The sequence below is a fragment of the Scyliorhinus canicula genome, chromosome 17, assembly GCF_902713615.1.
Source record: "Scyliorhinus canicula chromosome 17, sScyCan1.1, whole genome shotgun sequence".
Taxonomy (NCBI): domain Eukaryota; kingdom Metazoa; phylum Chordata; class Chondrichthyes; order Carcharhiniformes; family Scyliorhinidae; genus Scyliorhinus; species Scyliorhinus canicula.
The window spans coordinates 127,203,210-127,224,054 of record NC_052162.1 but is presented as its reverse complement, the minus strand read 5'-3'; the positions used below and the strand labels follow the sequence as shown (position 1 = coordinate 127,224,054).

Sequence of the window (20,845 nt, the reverse complement as noted above, 5' to 3'; positions counted from 1 at the left end):
CAATTCCTTTGCCACGGCCGGCCTCCTCCCTGTCCTGGATTTTGACCGGTCCAATTCCGGATCAATGACTGTGTTAAAATCTCCCCCCATGATCAAGTGATGTGACTCTAAGTCAGGGATCTTACCTAACACCCGCCTCATAAATTCCACATCGTCCCAGCTCGGAGCATATACGTTCACGAATACCTCCCGCACCCCCTACTGCTTCCCACTCACCATTAGGTACCTGCCCCCCTTGTCTGACACGATTCTCCCTCGAATGCCACCCGTTTATTAACCAGAATCGCTATCCCCCCTGGTCTTTGAGTCCAGCCCTGAGTGGAATACTTGGCCAAGTGGAATCCCTGAGTGGAATCCTCAGTCTAGTCTGGTCTATAACCTTTAGGTGTGTTGCATTGCCACGTCCGCCGTCAACCCCCCTCAAATGCGCCCCCCATATCAAGCCCAAGCTTATCACCTGCCTGCCCCCCCACCACCACCCCAGTGTGGTTCCGTGAGTCAGCTGACCTGATAGCTCTCGCCCGTGGCACCAGATTGTCTCCCCATTGTTCCGTCAATGGTGGGAGCTATCAAATGTGCGACCTACTCCTCCATGGCCGCAAAAAAATTTGTTTTCACGCAATATGTACAAATGTAGAAGAAAAAAAAATCATGGAAGTTCAGTCTATCTCTTATACGTACACATTGTATTTTATTCCTATTAAAAAAGGTACCTTTTGCCATTTCTAATGTCCCTCCTCCTTTGGTTCAAATGGAGAGTCCTGCTGGAGTCCTGGATTCTCATAGGATTTACAGTGCAGAAGGAGGCCATTCGGCCCGTTGAGTCTGCACCTGCTCTTGGAAAGAGCACCCCACACCTCCACCCTATCCCAGTAACCCCACCTAAGCTAAGGGCAATTTATCATGGCCAATCCACCTAACCCTGCACATCTTTGGACTGTGGGAGGAAACCGGAGCACCCGGAGGAAACCCACGCAGACATGGGGAGAACGTGCAGACTCCGCACAGACAGTGACCCAAACCGGGAATCGAACCTGGGACCCTGGTGCTGTGAAGCAACTGTGCTAACCACTATGCTACCGTGCTGCCCTCATATTGGACACACACACACTCCGCTCTCTCTCTCTCATGCACACATCTCTCTCACATACACTGTCATCTCTCTCTCTCTCTCTCACACACACTCATTTCTCACTTACACTCACTCTCCTCTCTCCCACACACACACTCCTCTCCCACACACTCCTCTCACATACATTCACTCATCTTTATCTCTCGCACACACATCTCTGTCTCACACACACATTTCTCTTGTCTCGCACACATATTTCTCTTGTCTCGCACACACATTTCTCTTGTCTCGCACACATTTCTCTGTCTCGCACACACATTTCTCTTGTCTCACACACACATTTCTCTGTCTCGCACACAAATTTCTCTTGTCTCGCACACACATTTCTCTGTCTCGCGCACACATTTCTCTGTCTCGCTCACACATTTCTCTGTCTCGCGCACACATTTCTTTGTCGCGCACACAAATTTCTCTGTCTCGCTCACACATTTCTCTGTCTCGCACACACATTTCTCTTGTCTCGCGCACACATTTCTCTGTCTCGCGCACACATTTCTCTGTCTCGCGCACACATTTCTCTGTCTCGCGCACACATTTCTCTGTCTCGCACACACATTTCTCTGTCTCGCACACACATTTCTCTTGTCTCGCGCACACATTTCTCTGTCTCGCGCACACATTTCTCTGTCTCGCGCACACATTTCTCTGTCTCGCGCACACATTTCTGTCTCGCGCACACATTTCTCTGTCGCGCGCACACATTTCTCTGTCTCGCGCACACATTTCTCTGTCTCGCGCACACATTTCTCTGTCTCGCGCACACATTTCTCTGTCTCGCGCACACATTTCTCTGTCTCGCGCACACATTTCTCTGTCTCGCGCACACATTTCTCTGTCTCGCGCACACATTTCTCTGTCTCGCGCACACATTTCTCTTGTCTCGCGCACACATTTCTCTGTCTTGCACACACTCATCTTTCAGACACACATTATCTCTCTGACACACTCCTCTCCTTCGTACACTCACTAATCTTTCTCTCACACACACGCCTCTCTAACACACACATCTTTCACATACTCACTTTGATCTCCCACATGCACTGATCTCTCACATACACGTCCACTCACCTCTGCTACACAGTCCTCTCTCACACTCGCTCGCTGTTATCTCATACACACAGATACTCATTATCTCTCTCACACACTCATCTCTCACATATACTCACTTGCTCTCACGTCACAATCGGAAACCTCTTTCCGAGGCCCAACTCGCTCTCTCCGAGGCCTGTCTTAACCACCCCCACCCCACCGCTCCTTCTCTGAGGCCCAGGTCTCCCAGTTTCTTCTGAGGCACCGCTCCCTCTCGCAGATCCAGCTCCCTCTTGCAGGCCTCATTCTCGCCATCGCTGCACTATCCACGCTCACCCTGGATGTTTCCAGTGCGTCCAATCAGAGGCTGCATTCTGGGGAAGCCAACCTCGGATTGTATGAGCGGGAAACAGCATCAAACTCAAGTTGTATTGTCATGAGACTGTCACGTTAAGAAATGTTTGGCTGCTCATGTTACTGCAGTGATGTCAGAGTGTGGGCTCTGGCTCCATTTTTTAGTTTCACTTTGAGAAAAGCTTGGGTGTGTCTGTGTCTTTTTGGTTTCATTTTCAGTGTTGGAGCTGAAGCCAGCCAAAGCAGGTGTACTGTTGATCTCTCTGCCATGAAAAGACCATCTCTTGATCATTTGGTGAATTCAGAATTATAAATGTTCTGAGTAGTGGCTTTAACCTGACGTGCTTCTGTTAAAGGTTGTTTTTTTTTAGTCTTCTGGATGTTAAAAGGACAGCGTACGCATTACTTGGTGTTGTATTCTTTGGGGGTTGTATTTGAATTGATGGTTGCTAAGATGTTCACTGTATGTTTTAAAAAGGTTAACTTGAGTTCACAGAATAAACATTGTTTTGCTTTAAAAAATACTTTTCCATTTCTGCTGTACCACACCTGTAGAGTGGGCCGTGTGCTCCCCATACCACAATCTATTAATAGTTGTGCGTCAGGTGAACTCCATGATACACTTTGAGGTTCTCTAAACCCTGGCCCATAACAGAATAGATCAGCCTGGCCTGCCGCAGAACCCTGGAAGCCAGTTTGGGAACCTTTGGCAGTTTTCGAATTAGGTTGGAAGCATCTTTAGCAGATCCTGACATTGCAACAAAAAGACAGGATTGGAACAGCGCTAATGAGTGAATGAACCCCAGGAATGACCGGGTTTCACACAGAGAGTCATTTTGAATACAGAATGTTCTTACATGTCTTTCTCCAATGTAATTACTGGTGTCTGATGAGGTTTCTGAGCATGTGCTGGCGTTGGGCTGGATGTTTCAGTCTGCAGGAGGTGACCTGTAAACAAGACCTGTTTTATTACTGCTCCTGTTTTCATGGTTGTTACTGTTTTCATGTAATTACTGTCTGCTGAGTTACTGTCATTGTTAAACTTCGTTATTTACTGATATAAAGAAGTTTCTTTTAATCAACACATTCGACTAGCTTATTTGTTGGCTCAAGTTACCGCACTGGGGAACAACGAACCTGTTTCCGATCTGACTCAAAATGCCATCGCGATGAACTTCTCAAAGCAGAAAATCAGGGAGCGAGATTCTCCAGTCCTCCAGCCGTATGATTCTCGGCCGCATGTGGTTCCCTGGCGGTGGGTTTCTATCTTCCCGCTGCTTGTCAACGGGATTTCCCATTCAAACCACCCCATGACGCCGCAAAGCCCTGCTGCGAACGTGCTACCAGCGGGCAAAGCGAATCCGGACAACCGGACAATTCGGGCCAAGATCTTCGAAGTGACACTGGGAATTCCAAGGCTGAAGATGGTGATCACGCTGAAGAAGTTGGACTAGTACAAGAAGCATTTTGGGCCAGTGTGTGTTTGTCACTGACTCATTCAACTGTGCTGTGTTAGACAGTGGCAGCACCTCACCAGTCACTGACTCATTCAACTGTGCTGTGTTAGACAGTGGCTGCATCTCACCAGTCGCTGACTCATTCAACTGAGCTGTGTTAGACAGTGGCTGCATCTCACCAGTCGCTGACTCATTCAACTGTGCTGTGTTAGACAGTGGCTGCATCTCACCAGTCACTGACTCATTCAACTGTGCTGTGTTAGACAGTGGCTGCATCTCACCAGTCGCTGACTCATTCAACTGAGCTGCGTTAGACAGTGGCTGAATCTCACCAGTCGCTGACTCATTCAACTGTGCTGTGTTAGACAGTGGCTGCATCTCACCAGTCACTGACTCATTCAACTGTGCTGTGTTAGACAGTGGCTGCATCTCACCAGTCACTGACTCATTCAACTGTGCTGTGTTAGACAGTGGCTGCATCTCACCAGTCACTGACTCATTCAACTGTGCTGTGTTAGACAGTGATGATGTGGAGATGCCACATTCACCTGAAGAAGGAGCCGTGCTCCGAAAGCTCGTGTTTGAAACAAACCTGTTGGACTTTAACCTGGTGTTGTAAGACTTCTTACTGTGTTAGACAGTGGCTGCACCTCACCAGTCACTGACTCATTCAACTGAGCTGTGATAGACAGTGGCTGCATCTTACCAGTCACTGACTCATTCAACTGAGCTGTGATCGACAGTGGCTGCACCTCACCAGTCGCTGACTCATTCAACTGAGCTGTGTTAGACAGTGGCTGCATCTCACCAGTCGCTGACTCATTCAACGGAGCTGTGATAGACAGAGGCTGCATCTCACCAGTCACTGACTCATTCAACTGTGCTGTGTTAGACAGTGGCGGCACCTCACCAGTCACTGACTCATTCAACTGAGCTGTGTTAGACAGTGGCTGCATCTCACCAGCCACTGACTCATTCAACTGAGCTGCGTTAGACAGTGACTGCACCTCAACAGGAGGGGGATCAGATTGGTGAAAATGCTACGCAGATTCTCCTTGGAGCGAGGATCGATACTGGGTTAAGAAGTATTAAAGCTCTCCGTGTTTTGCTTTGGTGATGGCAACACATTGAAGTCACTCAAAAAGAGTCGTGATTTCATGCAATATAGCTGGAGTCAGTCAATTTATCGGGACTGGTGTTGTCTTCAGTGAGATGTTCAGCAAACCTTCCATAAAAGGGCACAAATACAGCTGGACATGGAGCAAGGGAAAGGAATTGTTTTTGGGAAGTCAGTGGATGTGCAGTTTTCTCAATCAGGACATTACCGTAACCCCTTAACAATCTCTGTTTCTGATCAGTGTTTGACAAGGAATAATGGCATTGGGTGCTAGGATACAGAGAGAAAGCAAGAAAACTGTTTTCAAGCTGCACAGACAATTTGCTCACCCTTTTTATCAAAGATTAAATACTCCGGGCAGCACGGTGGCCTAGTGGTTAGCACAACCGCCTCACGGCGCTGAGGTCCCAGGTTCGATCCCGGCTCTGGGTCACTGTCCGTGTGGAGTTTGCACATTCTCCCCGTGTCTGCGTGGGTTTCGCCCCCACAACCCAAAAATGTGCAGAGTAGGTGGATTGGCCACGCTAAATTGCCCCTTAATTGGAAAAAATAATTGGGTAATCTAAATTTAAAAAAAAAAGATTAAATACTCTGCTGCAAGATGCGGGGATAGTTGATGAAGAGTTTACGAGGCTCAGAAGAGATTAGTGGGAAATGTGTAAAAAGTATCAGGGTACACCGTCACATCCCATTGTAAACCTTCCCTCAGCACATAACTTTGAGGAGGGAGTTGCCGTGGATCGAAAGGTGTGGGACACAAAGACAGAAATATTTCACTCCACACTTTATAGACATGGTAATCTGATTTAGTCTATCTCCAATAATACATGGCAAGGTCAAAAGGGTGATTCTAGACCAAGTTGTGGAGAAATGGACAGGGGCTGGACCTGGGGCACCAGCTAAGTTTCTGACTGATGATGGAGGGGAATTTGCTGATGAGGAGTTTCGAGACGCGTGTGAAAACATGAACATTGCAGCTGAAAGTCCTTTCAGCTACAGACTCTGTGAAAGGAATCACACGGTCATCAATGAGATGCTGCAGGAAATCTGAGCTGATCAGTCAAACTGCAAGTTGGCAACCGCACTGGCCGGGATGATTGATGCACACAATTCACTTCAGATGGATGGAGGGTATCGTCCCGATCAATTGGTCTCTGGGAAAAATCCCAAATGACCCTGTGTGCCGGGTGACAGCCCTCCTGCTTCAGAAAGGACAACAATTTGTTCCATTTTTAGTCATGAGTTATCTGATTGAGATACTTGAACTAAGAAACTATTGGGGATCCGAGAAGAGGAAAGTTTTATAATATAATGATTTGTGAAAACCAAGGAAAATCATGTTTCTATATCCTTTGATTTGTTTTGAAATATTATTGATGTGAATTGTTCGGGACCATTAATGTTTAAAGAGAAATTTGACCACCCAATTAACTGCAAGAATGTCACAAGATTCCATGTTTTTAAACCCAAAACAAACTTTACTGTGTTGTGGGCCAGGGTTTAGAGAACCCCACAGTGTATCATGGAGTTCACCTGACCCACAACTTTTACTAGATTGTGGTATGGGGAGCACACGGCCCACTCTACAGGTGTGGTACAGCAGAAATGGAAAAGTATTTTTTAAAGCAAAACTAATGTTTATTCTATGAACTCAAGTTAACCTTTTTAAAACATACTTTCAGATAGGAAAAGGTGGTGGGCTCGTTCTGCTAATAAGAGAAGAGATAAGTACAGTTCTGAACATCTTAGCAACCATTAATTCAAATACAACCCCCAAAGAATACAACACCATGTAATCCTTAATAAATTACCAAACAACATCCGGAAGAGAAAAGACCCTTTTAACACTGAAATCAGGTTTAAATTCACTATTGAGAGCAGTTATTCCTTTGAAATCATCCAAATGAACATTCTTTAGCTTGTAGAGAGATCCATGCACATCTGCTAGCTTTCACTGCAGCTCTTCTCTCTGAAAACAAAACTAAAACCTCACTCTATAGCAGCCTGCTCAAAAACAAGAGTGAAGCTGACAGACAGCCCAGCTCCACCCACTCTCTGACATCACTGCAGTAATAAACACCCATTTCTTAAAGGGACACCCACTACAGTTATTCGATAAAAACACCCATTTCTTAAAAGGTTCTCTCACATGACAACTGTTTATTTAAAACAAAAGGAAATTGGAAATCCGGCAATAGAAACTTAACACAGTAGTTTCGAAACACTTGTGCTGTAACCTCAGTTCGACTTTTTAACTTCACCCCCTTATAAGTAACAATAGCTTTAAACTTCATTCATTTCTGTTACCCGGGCCATCCCAAAGGTATGTGAAAACTCTCCAGAATTCACTTGAATTCTCCTCAGTATCCCAGCTATTCCCCAAGCTCTAAGATTTTATGGGGGTCCTTCCATCAGCTTTCGACTGAACAACCCTCCAACGTTCCTTCAAGACCTGAAAATAGTTGACTCCTCAGTCCAAGTGTGAGCTTCACTCCCTTCCTCCTGAGGGATTTAAACATTAGGAACAAGAAGATAGGTGACGGTGAGAGCGGCTGGGAGGAAGCAGTCAGTGCAGGGATCCTCTGTGGTCGTTCCCCTCAGTAACAAGTATACCGTTTTGGATATTGTTGAGGGGGATGACCTATCAGGGGTGAGCCATGGTCCCCCGACGATGTCACGGGCGCTGATTTCCCTGAACCTGAAGCGAGATAAGGACCCCCTGCAGTGTGGATCATATAGGCCAATTTCACTGTTGAACGTGGATGCCAAGTTGCTGGCAAAGATCTTGGCCACTAGAATAGAGGACTGGGTGCCGAGGGTGGTACATGAAGATCAGACGGGATTTGTGAAGGGGAGGCAGCTGAACACTAACGTGCGAAGGCTGCTAAATGTGATAATGATGCCGGCGGCAGAAGGAGAGGCGGAGATTGTGGTGGCATTGGATGTAAGGCCTTCGATAGGGTTGAGTGGGGGTACTTGTGGGAGGTGTTAGAGAGATTCGGGTTCGGGGAGGGGTTTATTAAATGGGTGAGATTGCTGTACAAGGCCCCGATGGCGAGTGCAGCGACAAATGGGAGGAGGTCCGAGTACTTCAGGCTCTACCGTGGGACGAGGCAGGGGTGCCCCCTGTCCTCCTTGCTTTTTGCGTTGGCAATTGAGCCTCTGGCCATGGCGCTCAGGGAGTCGGGGAGGTGGAGGGGTCTGGTGCAGGGTGGGGAGGAGCACCGAGTGTCGCTTTATGCAGATGACTTGCTGCTGTATGTAGCAGACCCGGTGGGGGGAATGCCGGAGGTGATGGAGATTCTTGCTGAGTTTGGGAGTTTCTCAGGCTACAAGTTGAACCTGGGCAAGAGCGAGCTGTTTGTTGTACACCCGGGAGATCAGGAGGGGGGGATTGGTAGGCTCCCGCTAAAGAGGGCAGTGAGGAGTTTTAGGTACATGGGGGTTCAGGTGGCTAGGAGCTGGGGGACTTTGCATAAGCTTAATTTTACTAGGTTGGTGGAGCAGATGGAGGAGGAGTTCAAAAGGTGGGACATGCTGTCGTTGGAGGGTAGAGTACAGTCCGTTAAAATGACGGTGCTCCCGAGGTTTTTGTTTTTGTTCCAGTGCCTCCCCATCCTTATTCCAAGGGCATTTTTTAGGAGGGTAGACAGCAGCATCACAGGATTTGTTTGGGCGAACGGGACTCCGAGGGTGAGGAGGGTCTTTTTGGAGCGGGGCAGGGATAGAGGGGGGCTGGCGCTGCCCAACCTCTCTGGGTACTATTAGGCGGCTAATGTCTCGATGGTACGCAAGTGGGTAATGGATGGGGAGTGGGCAGCATGGAAACGGATGGAGGTGGCGTCCTGTGGAGGCACGAGCCTGAAGGCACTGGTAATGGCGCCGTTGCCGCTCCCTCCAACGAGGTACACTACAAGCCCGGTGGTGGCGGCTACCCTCAAGATTTGGGGGCAGTGGAGGCGACACAGGGGGGAAGTGGGGGGCTTGGTGGAGGCCCCGCTGCGGGGGAACCACCGGTTTGTCCTAGGGAACATTGATGGCGGGTTCCTGGGGTGGCATAGGGCGGGCATAAGGAAGTTGGGAGACCTGTTCATTGGCGGGAGGTTTGCGAGCCTGGGTGAGCTGTAGGAGAAGTTTGAGCTCCCCCCGGGGAATATGTTCAGGTACCTTCAGGTCAAGGCGTATGCTAGGCGGCAGGTGGAGGGGTTCCCTTTGCTGCCCCCGCGGAGGGTAATGGATAAGGTGCTTTCGGGGGTGTGGGTCAGGGATGGGAAGGTGTCTGGCATCTACCAGGTGATGCAGGAGGGGGAGGAGGCGTCGGTAGAGGAGCTGAAGGCTAAGTGGGAGGTGGAGTTGGGGGAGCAGATTGAGGAGGGGACATGGGCGAACGCCCTGGAGAGGGTGAACTCCTCCTCTTCATGTGCGAGGGTTAGCCTCATCCAGTTCAAGGTACTGCACAGGGCTCATATGTCCGGGACGAGGATGAACAAGTTTTTTGGGGGTGAGGACAGATGCATTAGGTGTTCGGGGAGCCCAGCGAACCATGCCCATATGTTTTGGGCATGCCCGGCACTGGGGGAATTCTGGCAGGGGGTGGCGAGGACGGTGTCGAGGGTGGTAGGGTCCAGGGTCAAGCCAGGCTGGGGACTCGCGATATTTGGGGTTGGGGTGGAGCCGGGAGTGCAGGAGGCGAAAGAGGCCGATGTTTTGGCCTTTGCGTCCCTAGTAGCCCGGCAGAGGATCTTGTTGCAATGGAAAGATGCGAGACCCCCAAGCGTGGAGACCTGGATCAATGACATGGCGGGATTTATTAAGCTGGAGAAGGTCAAATTCGCCCTGAGAGGATCGGTGCAAGGGTTCTTTAGGCGGTGGCAGCCTTTCCTCGACTTTCTGGCTCAACGATAGGGTACGGGGACAGTAGCAGCAGCAACCCGGGGGGGGGGGGGGGGGGGGGGGGGTGGGTGGGGGTTCAGGGGGTATTGTTTATGTTAATTTAATTTATTTTTAATTTATTTGTTCATCGGGTTTGGGGGGTGGGGGGGGCTTGTTATCTGCGTTGTTACGGGTCCAGGGGGTGTTTATTATTATTATTGTTTTGTTGTTATACATGTCTCAAAAATTTCAATAAAAATTATTTTTTTTAAAAAAAGGGGTGAGCCATGGTGAACGGATCTCCAGCACTGAGTCTGTCCCTGTGGCTCAGAAGGGAAGGAGGGAGAGCAGGAGAGCAATAGCTATTGGGTTCTCGATAGTTAGAGGGACAGATAGACGGTTCTGTGGCAGCGAAAGAGACTCACGGATGGTATGTTGCCTCCCGGGTGCCAGGGTCTATGACGTCTCGGACCGTGTTTTCAGAATCCTTAAGGGTGAGGGGGAACAGTCACAAGTCGTGGTACATATCGGTACCAACGACATAGGTAAAAGAGACGGGGATTTAAATCCGGAATTTAGAGAGCTAGGGTGGAAGCTGAGAGCCAGGACAAACCGTGTTGTCATCTCTGGTTTGTTGCCGGTGCCACGTGCTAGTGAGGTGATGAACAGGGAGAAAGTGCAGATAAGCTGCAGGGATGGTGTTGGAGGGAGGGTTTCAGGTACGTGGATAATTGGAGCACATTCTGGAGAAGGTGGGACCTGTACAGACAGGACGGTTTGCACCTGAACCAGAGGGGCACCAATATCCTGGGAGGGAAATTTGCAATGGCTCTTAGGGGGGGTTAATTTGTCAGGGGGCTGGGAAAACGAGCTGTAGTCCAGAAGCCAGTGTTGAGAGTGGTGACGTACTGAGGAGGGTATCAAGGTCGCAGGAGTGTACCGGCAGACAGAAGTGTGTTTACTTCAATGCAAGGACCATCCACAATAAGGTAGGTGAACTTGGAGCGTGGATTGGTACTTGGGACTACGATGCTGTGGCCATTATGGAGACATGGTTAGAACAGGGACAGGAATGGTTGTTGGAGGTTCTGGGGTATAGATGTTTCAGTAAGAGTAGGGAAGGTGGTAAAAGAGGTGGAGGAGTAGCATTGGAAATCAAGGATAGTTTAATGGCTGCAGAAAGGCAGTTCGAAGGGGATCTGCCTACTGAGGTAATGTTAGAAATAGGAAAGGAGCGGTCGCATTGTTAGGAGTTTTCTATAGGCCCCCAAATAGTAATAGAGATGTGGAGGAAGAAATTGCAAAACAGATTATGGATAGGTGTGGAGGTCTCAGGATAGTTGTCATGGGTGACTTTAACTTTCCAAATATTGATTGGAACCTCTATAGGTCGAACAGTTCGGATGGGGCAGTTTTTGTACAGTGTGTGCAGGAGGGTTTCCTGACACAATATATGGATAGGCCGACAAGAGGGGAGGCCACATTGGATTTGGTACTGGGTAATAAAACGGGCCAAGTGTTAGATTTGTTTGTGGGAGAGCACTTTGGAGATAGTGACCACAATTCAGTGTCTTTCACTATTACAATGGAGAGGGATAGGGCCATACAGCAGGGCAAGGTTTATAATTGGGGGGAGGTGTAATTATGATGCGATTAGGCAAGAATTAGGGAGCATAAGATGGGAACAGAAACTGTCAGGGAAAGGCACAAATGAAAAGTGGAGCTTGTTCAAGGAACAAATACTGCGTGTCCTTAATAGGTATGTCCCTGTCAGGCAGGGAGGAAATGGCCGTGTGAGGGAACCGTGGTTCACAAAAGAGGTTGAATGTCTTGTCAAGAGGTCTTGATCTTTGGGTCCTCACTGTCCACGGGGATAGTGCCAGAGGACTGGAGAGTGGCAAATGTTGTTCCTCTGTTCAAGAAAGGGAATAGAATTGACCCTGGCCAGTTAGTCTTACTTCGGTGATCAGTAAATTAATGGAAAAGTTCCTGAAGGATAAGATTCATGACCATTTGGAAAGATGCAGCTTAATCCGGGATAGTCAACACGGATTAGTGAAGGGTAAATCTTGCCTCACAAATTTGATTGAATTCGTTGAGGAGGTAACTAAGTGTGTAGATGAAGGTAGAGCAGTTGATGTCGTATACATGGATTTTAGTAAGGCGTTTGATAAGGTTCCCCATGGTCGGCTCATGAAGAAAGTAAGGAGGTGTGGGATAGAGGGAAATTTGGCCAATTGGACAAGTAACTGGTTATCACATAGAAAACAGAGGGTGGTGGTGGAGACCAGTTACCAGCGGTTTACCACAGGGATCAGTGCTGGATCCTCTGCTATTTGTGATTTTTATCAATGACTTGGAGGAGGGGGCTGAAGGGCGGGTCAGTAAATTTGCTGATGACACCAAGATTCGTGGAGTAGCGGATGAGGTGGAGGGCTGTTGTAGGCTGCAAAGAGACATTCATAGGATGCAGAGCTGGGCCGAAAAATGGCAGATGGAGTTTAACCCTGATCAGTGCGAGATGATTCATTTTGGTAGAAAAAATTTGAATGCGGATTACAGGGTCAATGGCAGGGTTCTGAGGAATGTGGAGGAACAGAGAGATCTTGGGGTTCATGTCCACAGATCTCTGAAGGTTGCCACTCAAGTGGACAGAGCCGTGAAGAAGGCTTATAGTGTGTTAGCATTTATTAACAGGGGGATTGAGTTTAAGAGCCGCGGGGTTATGCTACAACTATACATGACCCTGGTTAGACCACATTTGGAGTATTGTGTGCAGTTCTGGTCACCTCACTATAGGATGGATGTGGAAGCAATGGAAAGGGTGCAAAGGAGATTTACCAGGATGCTGCCTGGTTTGCAGGATAGGTCTTATGAGGAAAGGTTGAGGGAGCTAGGGCTTTTCTCTTTGGAGCTGAGGAGGATGAGAGGCAAATTAATAGAGGTTTATGGGATGATGATGGGGATAGAGAGAGTGGGTGGATGAAGCTGTTACAAGGGGGCATAACTATAAGATTCAGGGTGGGAGATATAGGAGGGATGACGGAGGTAGGTTCTTTACTCAGAGAGTGGTTAGGGTGTGGAATGGAATGCCTGCTGTGATGGTGGAGTCGGACACTTTAGGAACTTTCAAGTGGTTATTGGATAGGCACATGGAGCACACCAGAATGACAGGGAGTGGGATAGCTTGATCTTGGTTTCGGACAATGCTCAGCACAACATCGAGGGCCGAAGGGCCTGTTCTGTGCTGTACTGTTTTAAAAAAAACTAGCAAAAAACTGTTCTATGTTCTAACACCCCTACTTCCTCAGGGCCCTCTAGGTTCCTGTTCCCACAGCTGGTCCACAGCTCCTGTTCCCACAGCTGGTTCAGAGCTCCTGCTCCCCCAGCTGGTTCCCAGCTCCTGTTCCCACAGCTGGTTCACAGCTCCTGCTCCCTCAGCCGGTTCACAGCTCCTGCTCCCACAGCTGGCTCACAGCTCCTGCTCCCACAGCTGGTTCCCAGCTCCTGCTCCCACAGCTGGCTCACAGCTCCTGCTCCCACAGCCGGTTCCCAGCTCCTGCTCCCACAGCTGGTTCCCAGCTCCTGCTCCCACAGCTGGTTCCCAGCTCCTGCTCCCACAGCTGGTTCCCAGCTCCTGATCCCACAGCTGGCTCACTGCTCCTGCTCCCACAGCCGGTTCCCAGCTCCTGCTCCCACAGCTGGTTCCCAGCTCCTGCTCCCACAGCTGGTTCCCAGCTCCTGCTCCCACAGCTGGCTCACAGCTCCTGCTCCCACAGCCGGTTCCCAGCTCCTGCTCCCACAGCTGGTTCCCAGCTCCTGCTCCCACAGCTGGTTCCCAGCTCCTTATCCCACAGCTGGTTCACAGCTCCTGCTCCCACAGCTGGTTCACAGCTCCTGCTCCCACAGCTGGTTCCCAGCTCCTGCTCCCACAGCTGGTTCCCAGCTCCTGCTCCCACAGCTGGTTCACAGCTCCTGCTCCCACAGCTGGTTCCCAGCTCCTGCTCCCACAGCTGGTTCCCAGCTCCTGCTCCCACAGCTGGTTCCCAGCTCCTGCTCCCACAGCTGGTTCCCAGCTCCTGCTCCCACAGCTGGTTCCCAGCTCCTGCTCCCACAGCTGGTTCCCAGCTCCTGCTCCCACAGCCGGTTCACAGCTCCTGCTCCCACAGCTGGTTCCCAGCTCCTGCTCCCACAGCCGGTTCACAGCTCCTGTTCCCACAGCCGGGTCACAGCTCCTGTTCCCACAGCCGGTTCACAGCTCCTGCTCCCCCAGCTGGTTCCCAGCTCCTGCTCCCACAGCTGGTTCCCAGCTCCTGCTCCCACAGCTGGTTCACAGCTCCTGGGTCCCACAGCTGGTTCCCAGCTCCTGCTCCCACAGCCGGTTCACAGCTCCTGTTCCCACAGCTGGTTCACAGCTCCTGCTCCCACAGCTGGTTCCCAGCTCCTGCTCCCACAGCTGGTTCCCAGCTCCTGCTCCCACAGCTGGTTCCCAGCTCCTGCTCCCACAGCTGGTTCACTGCTCCCACAGCTGGTTCCCAGCTCCTGCTCCCACAGCTGGTTCACAGCTCCTGTTCCCACAGCTGGTTCACAGCTCCTGCTCCCACAGCTGGTTCACAGCTCCTGCTCCCACAGCTGGTTCCCAGCTCCCGGTCCCACAGCTGGTTCCCAGCTCCCACAGCTGGTTCACAGCTCCTGCTCCCACAGCTCCTGCTCCCACAGCTGGTTCACAGCTCCTGCTCCCACAGCTGGCTCACAGCTCCTGCTCCCACAGCTGGCTGCTTCCACGCTAACTGCAGACTGCCTGCTTTCTGTGAGAAACACCCAGAATTCCAACTAAGGCTCCACCCTGAATCACTGATCCCCATGGTGACACAGACTCATTGGGATGTCCAACAGATGTTCAAATTAATCGGCTTTTAGCTTCAAAAACCAAACCTTCTGACCCTGAGGTCTGCATGAAGAATTCACCTCTGTAACAAAGACAGGACAGTAATTGTCAGACCCGATGTCTCCAGGTCTCCAGCTAAAATAGCCCAGCTGCCCTTTTACAGATCTTAGCCTTCCAGCTTTGACTTCTTCAGTCAACATCGGCCACACCTTGTGATTGGGAATTCCCGGAGGGTGTTTTCATTAAATCCAGAATTTCCATTTATCTTAAATTTAAAGAAAACCAATTCTCAAACTAAAAGTTGTTGTGTTCTGTGTTATGGCCATGGTAATGATGGACACAGAACATCTGGTTCTTTCACTGGAAAGGTGATTTACCTACAAACTCGTGGAAAGCAAATTAACAAACTACAATTCAGACAATGACTAATAAACAAATTCAGTGAATTCTCCTGCAGCTACTCTAAGTGTGACCATCTTCTTGTCCGTCTCACTGCCAACTGGCGGGTGTCTCGAGTCACATGATGGATCTCTATCACCACCAGCTGGTTGGAGGTTGCATATCTATGTACAGAACTGTGCACAGGCATATCAACACATCCCCCTTACTCTGGAACTGTTTACATTTACATACAAATGTAACTGCGTCTTACAAAACATGATCTGCATCATAATTTTAAACTGTCATGTCAAAATGCAACTGTGCTTACACAACATGACATGCTTGATAATATGAAATGTGTCCTTTGTGCACAGCTTATTACACAATTCTCTGTGGTTTCTTATGGTCTTGGGCCGAGCAGTTGCAATGCCAGGCTGTGATGCAGCCAGAGGTGCATCTGCAAAAATTGGTCAGAGTCAATGTGGACAGGCCGAGTTTCCTTACTTTTCCGAGGACGGATACGCGCTGTTGTGTTTTCTTGGTTGTAACGTCGATGTGCATGGACCAGGACAGATTGTTGATGATTTGCACACCTGCGAATTTGAAGCTGTCAAACATCTCCACCTCGTCACCATTGATGCAGACAGGGGTGTGGACGATACTTCCCTTCCTGAAGTTGATGACCAGCTCCTTAGTTTTGCTGACATTGAGGGAGAGATTGTTGATGTTGCTCCATACTACTAAGTTCTCTATCTCCCTCCTGTACTCTGACTCATTGTTGTCTGAGATCCAGGGGTATAAGCTACAGGGCTATGGGCCGGATGCAGGAAGCTGGGATTAGAAAGGGCACCTGGGTTTCGTCCGGCTGGTATGGACAAGATGGAACGAATGAAATGAAAAAGAAAGTCGGCTTCAAATGAAGTTACTGTGAAAAGCCCCTCGTCGCCACATTCTGGCGCCTGTTAGGGGAGGCTGGTACGGGAAATGAACCGTGCTGCTGGCCTGCTTTTAAAGCCAACGATTTAGCCCTGTGCTAAACCATTAGAATGGCCTCTGTCTGGGCTGTAACTTTTCAAAGGTTCGGTGGTTCTACGGAGGAGGGATTTTACCCACAAGGCTCAGACGGAGAAGCCGGGATTGTTCACTTTAGAGCAAAGGAGGTTGAGGGGAGATTGGATATAGGTGGACAAGACAAAGAAATGCTGCTCCCATTAGCTGATGGGACAAGGATGAAGGACACACATTTAAGCTTTAGTACGAGGAAGATATATATCATTGTTCTCCACTGTCGCTGGGTCCAAATCCTGGAACTCCCTCCCTGACAGCACTGGGGGTGTTACTGGGCTGTTACCGACACCACACAGACTTCAGCAGTTCAAGAAGGTGCCTCACCCACCACCTTCTAAAGCAGCAATTAGGGATGGAGAACAAATGCTGGACCCAAGCCAGAAACACCACATCCCATGAAAGAATGAAAGTAGAAAGATGCGAGTGTGGGGGGAGGTGCAGAGTGAGTGGTAATGACCTGGAACTCGCTGCCCGTGAGGATGGTGGAAGCAGACACCCAGAACTATTTCAAAATGAAATTTTGATGGGCACTTGAGGGAAATGGGACTGACCGGATTGCTCCACAGAGAGCCAGCATGGAGTCAATGGGCTGAATGGCCTCCTTCTCTGCCCGAATTACTCTATGGTCTGAAGAGAACAATTTCAGCTGCTCCAGTCTCTCCAACTAACTGAAGTCCCTCATTCCTGGTCCCGTAAATCTCCTCAGCCCCCTCACTGAGTCCAGCAGAGAGAAACCCTCTGACCCTCCCACTTCACCAAGTGTCAGAATGAACATGGTTCAGTCCTGGGTGTGATTAACAGCAGCAATAACAGCAGAGTCCAACCCGTCATCACTCGTGAACTCGCTGGTAGCTGCGCAGGGTGGATAACAGGGAAACCCCTTCCCACACACACAGATGAATGGCCAGATATTTACTGATTTATTGATTCACTGATTTATTGCTTCACTGATGCCTTTAAGAATTGATGCAGTACATTTCTTAATTCTGCACAGACAGAGAATGAAATATCCACAGGTTAATGTGGAAAGATAGTCATTGTTTCAGATAATAAATAATAATTGTGATGCAGGAATTTAACATTGTTTCATGAAAAGTTGCATAAACGCCCCTTGTAATTAATAAACCATTGTTCCTCAACACATTCTGGAATGAAAATGTATCAAAGCCTTAGCAACAGCAAGGTTAATGCAAGCACCTTATATTTGTAGGATTGGTACACGTGACGGGGGCACGTAGACATTTAATCAATTTGATGGAGATTAGTAAATCTCAAGAATTGACAAATGCTTGGTTAACAAATCATTTTCTCAGTGATAGACAGATATTTGAATAAATCAGGAAGCTTCAGCTGAGAATTAGAAACCAATGAGAGTAAATGAGGGATTAGACCATTGATCAGAATTTCATTAAGAATAAGGCTTCGTGATTAAAGCTTTGTTCTGAACTGATACTTGAAGAAATTCTGAACCATCTATTGATTTTCTAACTCTCTTTAATATGTTTGATCTATTATTTGATCAAAATTTTGACTTAGTTTTTCTATTGAAGAGAATCAAGGTGAATGATTCGCAAATAAAGTTGTATTTTTGGACTGTTTCAATCAACTGGATCTGTGACTCTTATTTGAAGATAAAATAAGGGATCGATCGTATCACAGCCTCTTCCTGATATGAACCTGCTGGTGTTTGAGCAGGAAGGTTGACCGAGTGAATCCCTTCCCACACTCGGAGCAGACGAACAGCTTCTCCTTACTGTGAATTCGCTGGTGTGACAGCCGGGAGGATGAGTCGCTGAATCTCTTCCCACACACAGAGCAGGTGAACGGCCTCTCCCTGGTGTGAACTCGCTGGTGCGTCACCAGGTTGGATGACATGGAGAATTTCTTCCCACAGTCCGAGCAGGTGAACGGCTTCTCCCCGCTGTGGACTCGCTGGTGTACCCGCAGATTGGATAACTCACTGAATCCCTTCCCACATTGGGAGCAGGTGAATGGCCTCTCCCCGGAGTGGACTCGCTGGTGTGTCTGCAAGTTGCACAACTGAGCAAATCCTGTCCCACACACAGAGCAGGTGAATGGCCTCTCCCCAGTGTGTACTCGCTCGTGTACCCGCAGATTGGATAACTCACTGAATCCCTTCCCACACTGGGAGCAGGTGAATGGCCTCTCCCCGGTGTGGACTCGCTGGTGTGTCTGCAGGTTGCACAACTGAGCGAATCCTGTCCCACACACAGAGCAGGTGAATGGCCTCTCCCCAGTATGGACTCGTTGGTGTCTCCGCAGGTTATACAACTGGAGGAATCCCTTCCCACACTCAGAGCAGGTAAATGGCCTCTTGCCGGTGTGGTCGCGCTTGTGTATCTGCAGGTTAGATGACCGAGTGAATCCCTTCCCACACACTGAACACGTGAACGGCTTTCCCTCGATATGAGTTCCCTGGTGTTTCTGAAGGCTGGATAACTGAGTGAAACCCTTCCCACACTCAGTGCAGGTGAATGGCCTCTTGGTGTGAACTCGCTGGTGTGTCTGCAGGGTGGATAACTGAGTGAATCCCTTCCCACAGGGAGAGCAGGTGAACGGCCTCTCCCCAGTGTGAACTCGCTGGTGTTTCTGCAGGGTGGATAACTGAGTGAATCCCTTCCCACAGCGAGAGCAGGTGAACGGCCTCTCCCCAGTGTGAATGCGTCGATGAGCTTCCAGTAGTGACGGGACTCTGAATCCCTTCCCACAGTCCCCACATTCCCACGGTTTCTTCATGGTGCGGGTGTCCATGTATCTCTCCAGGTTCACCGCCCAGTTGAGGCCTCGTCCACACACAGAACACGTGTACGGTCTCTCCCCGCTGTGAATGGTGCGATGATTTTTCAGGCTGTGTAACTGGTTAAAGCTCTTTCCACAGTCAGTGCTCTGGAACACTCTCACTCGGGTGTGTGTGTCTCGGTGCTTTTCCAGTCACACTGATGTTTAAAGCATTCTGAAGCAGACAGAACAGACAAACATTTCTCCTTCTAGATTTAAAGGTCGATGATATTCCAGTCCCGATGAATTGAGTGATGCTGTCGGATGTTGACGTGAAGTTTGCTTTGAGATTTCTGTCTGTAAATCCTCATCTTCTGAGATCCTGTAAAAGCGGTTCACACAATCATCACTGTCAGTACAGGACAGACATTCAGAACAGACAATTCTAGTTTATGAACATTCAATCCCTTCTCCTTCCCAAAAGTCATCCAACACTCACTCCACGCAATATATACCCTCCCAATTCTTGTTAAGGTACAATTTAATTTGAGCAACAGATCCATGGTCACTGTTCCATGTCCCAGACAGAGAGACCTTAAAATCTTTCTCCATTCTCCATCTGTATCTATAGCAAAGTGGCCATAGTCCCAGATGACCATAGTCTGCTTTCCCCTTTGCGGGGAGAGCTGCCTGGTGGTGATTTAATCTGACCATCACCATACCTCAGGCGAGGGGCAAGGTTGAGAAAGTGGGCCTTCATGAATAACCTCAGCCAGTCCAGGAATTGAACCCACGCTGTTGGCGTTGCTCTGCATCTCGAACCAACTGTTCAGCCGTCTGAACTAAACTGTCCCCTGTGTATATAACTGAAGTGATAATGAGCAATATATTGAACCCTATGTGGGAGGAGGATGTGAGAAATCTGGAACTGACAGACAATCTAAATGACGGAAGGGAAGGCAAAGTATTTCAAAAGGCGGGGGGGGGGGTGGGGGGGGACGCTGACACGGGGAGAATATGCAAACTCCACACGGACAGTGACCCGGGGCCGGGAATCGAACCTGGGACCCTGGAGCTGTGAAGCAATTGTGCTATAAAAGCGAGAGAGACCTGTGCCAAGCAGTCCAGAGTCTGCACCCTCCCTGTATTCACTTCCTTTCCCTTCAGTTGCTGCAAGTGACCAATTGAAGGTGAGAATGAGAAAAGAAATGGAAAGGGGCAGAAAAGAAAGTGTTTTACTCACAGATGTTGGAGGCAGGAGGAGGTTTCAATCTGTGTGAAGCGCCATTTTCAGACACCGGAAGTCTGCGGTTTGACCTGATCTAAGAGTCCTTCCGGTCCTCCAACCTTCCCATTGGTCAACACCTCAGCCGGAAGGTCAGGGGGCGACCTCTCACGCGCACAAGCTCAGTCCCGAGGAAGGGGGATGTCACTGAGCGGCTTCTAGCTCTGGCCGGAGCCGTCTGCCGGTTGCCTAGAAACCTTGTCTGGAGGAGGTGGGCGGGGAACAATGGGTGGGGGAGGGGCTCACGTGTCCGCGCCGAACCTGCGCACTGTAACCCGGAGACGTCACCACGGAGCAGTGATTCCTATTGGCTGATCCCGGAAGGGCTCCCTTTATGACGTCACAATCCGGAAGTTGGACTAAAACGTCCTCTTCTGCAACATCTGGGAGGAAATCAATGTTTCTCCCTTTCCATTTCTTTCCTCGTTCTGGGGGGACATTGGGGACTTGCAGCAACTGAAGGGAAAGGAAGTGAATCCAGTCTGTATATTACACACATTTTCTGTCCAGTAATGTAGACATA

The 20,845-nt window shown here is 49.3% G+C and overlaps 1 pseudogene; it reads right to left on the bottom strand.

Annotated features, from left to right (window-relative positions):
• The window catches only part of LOC119951616, a 36,027-nt pseudogene extending 15,451 nt beyond the window's left edge, over positions 1–20,576 (bottom strand).
• Positions 20,577–20,845: the final 269 nt, after the last annotated feature.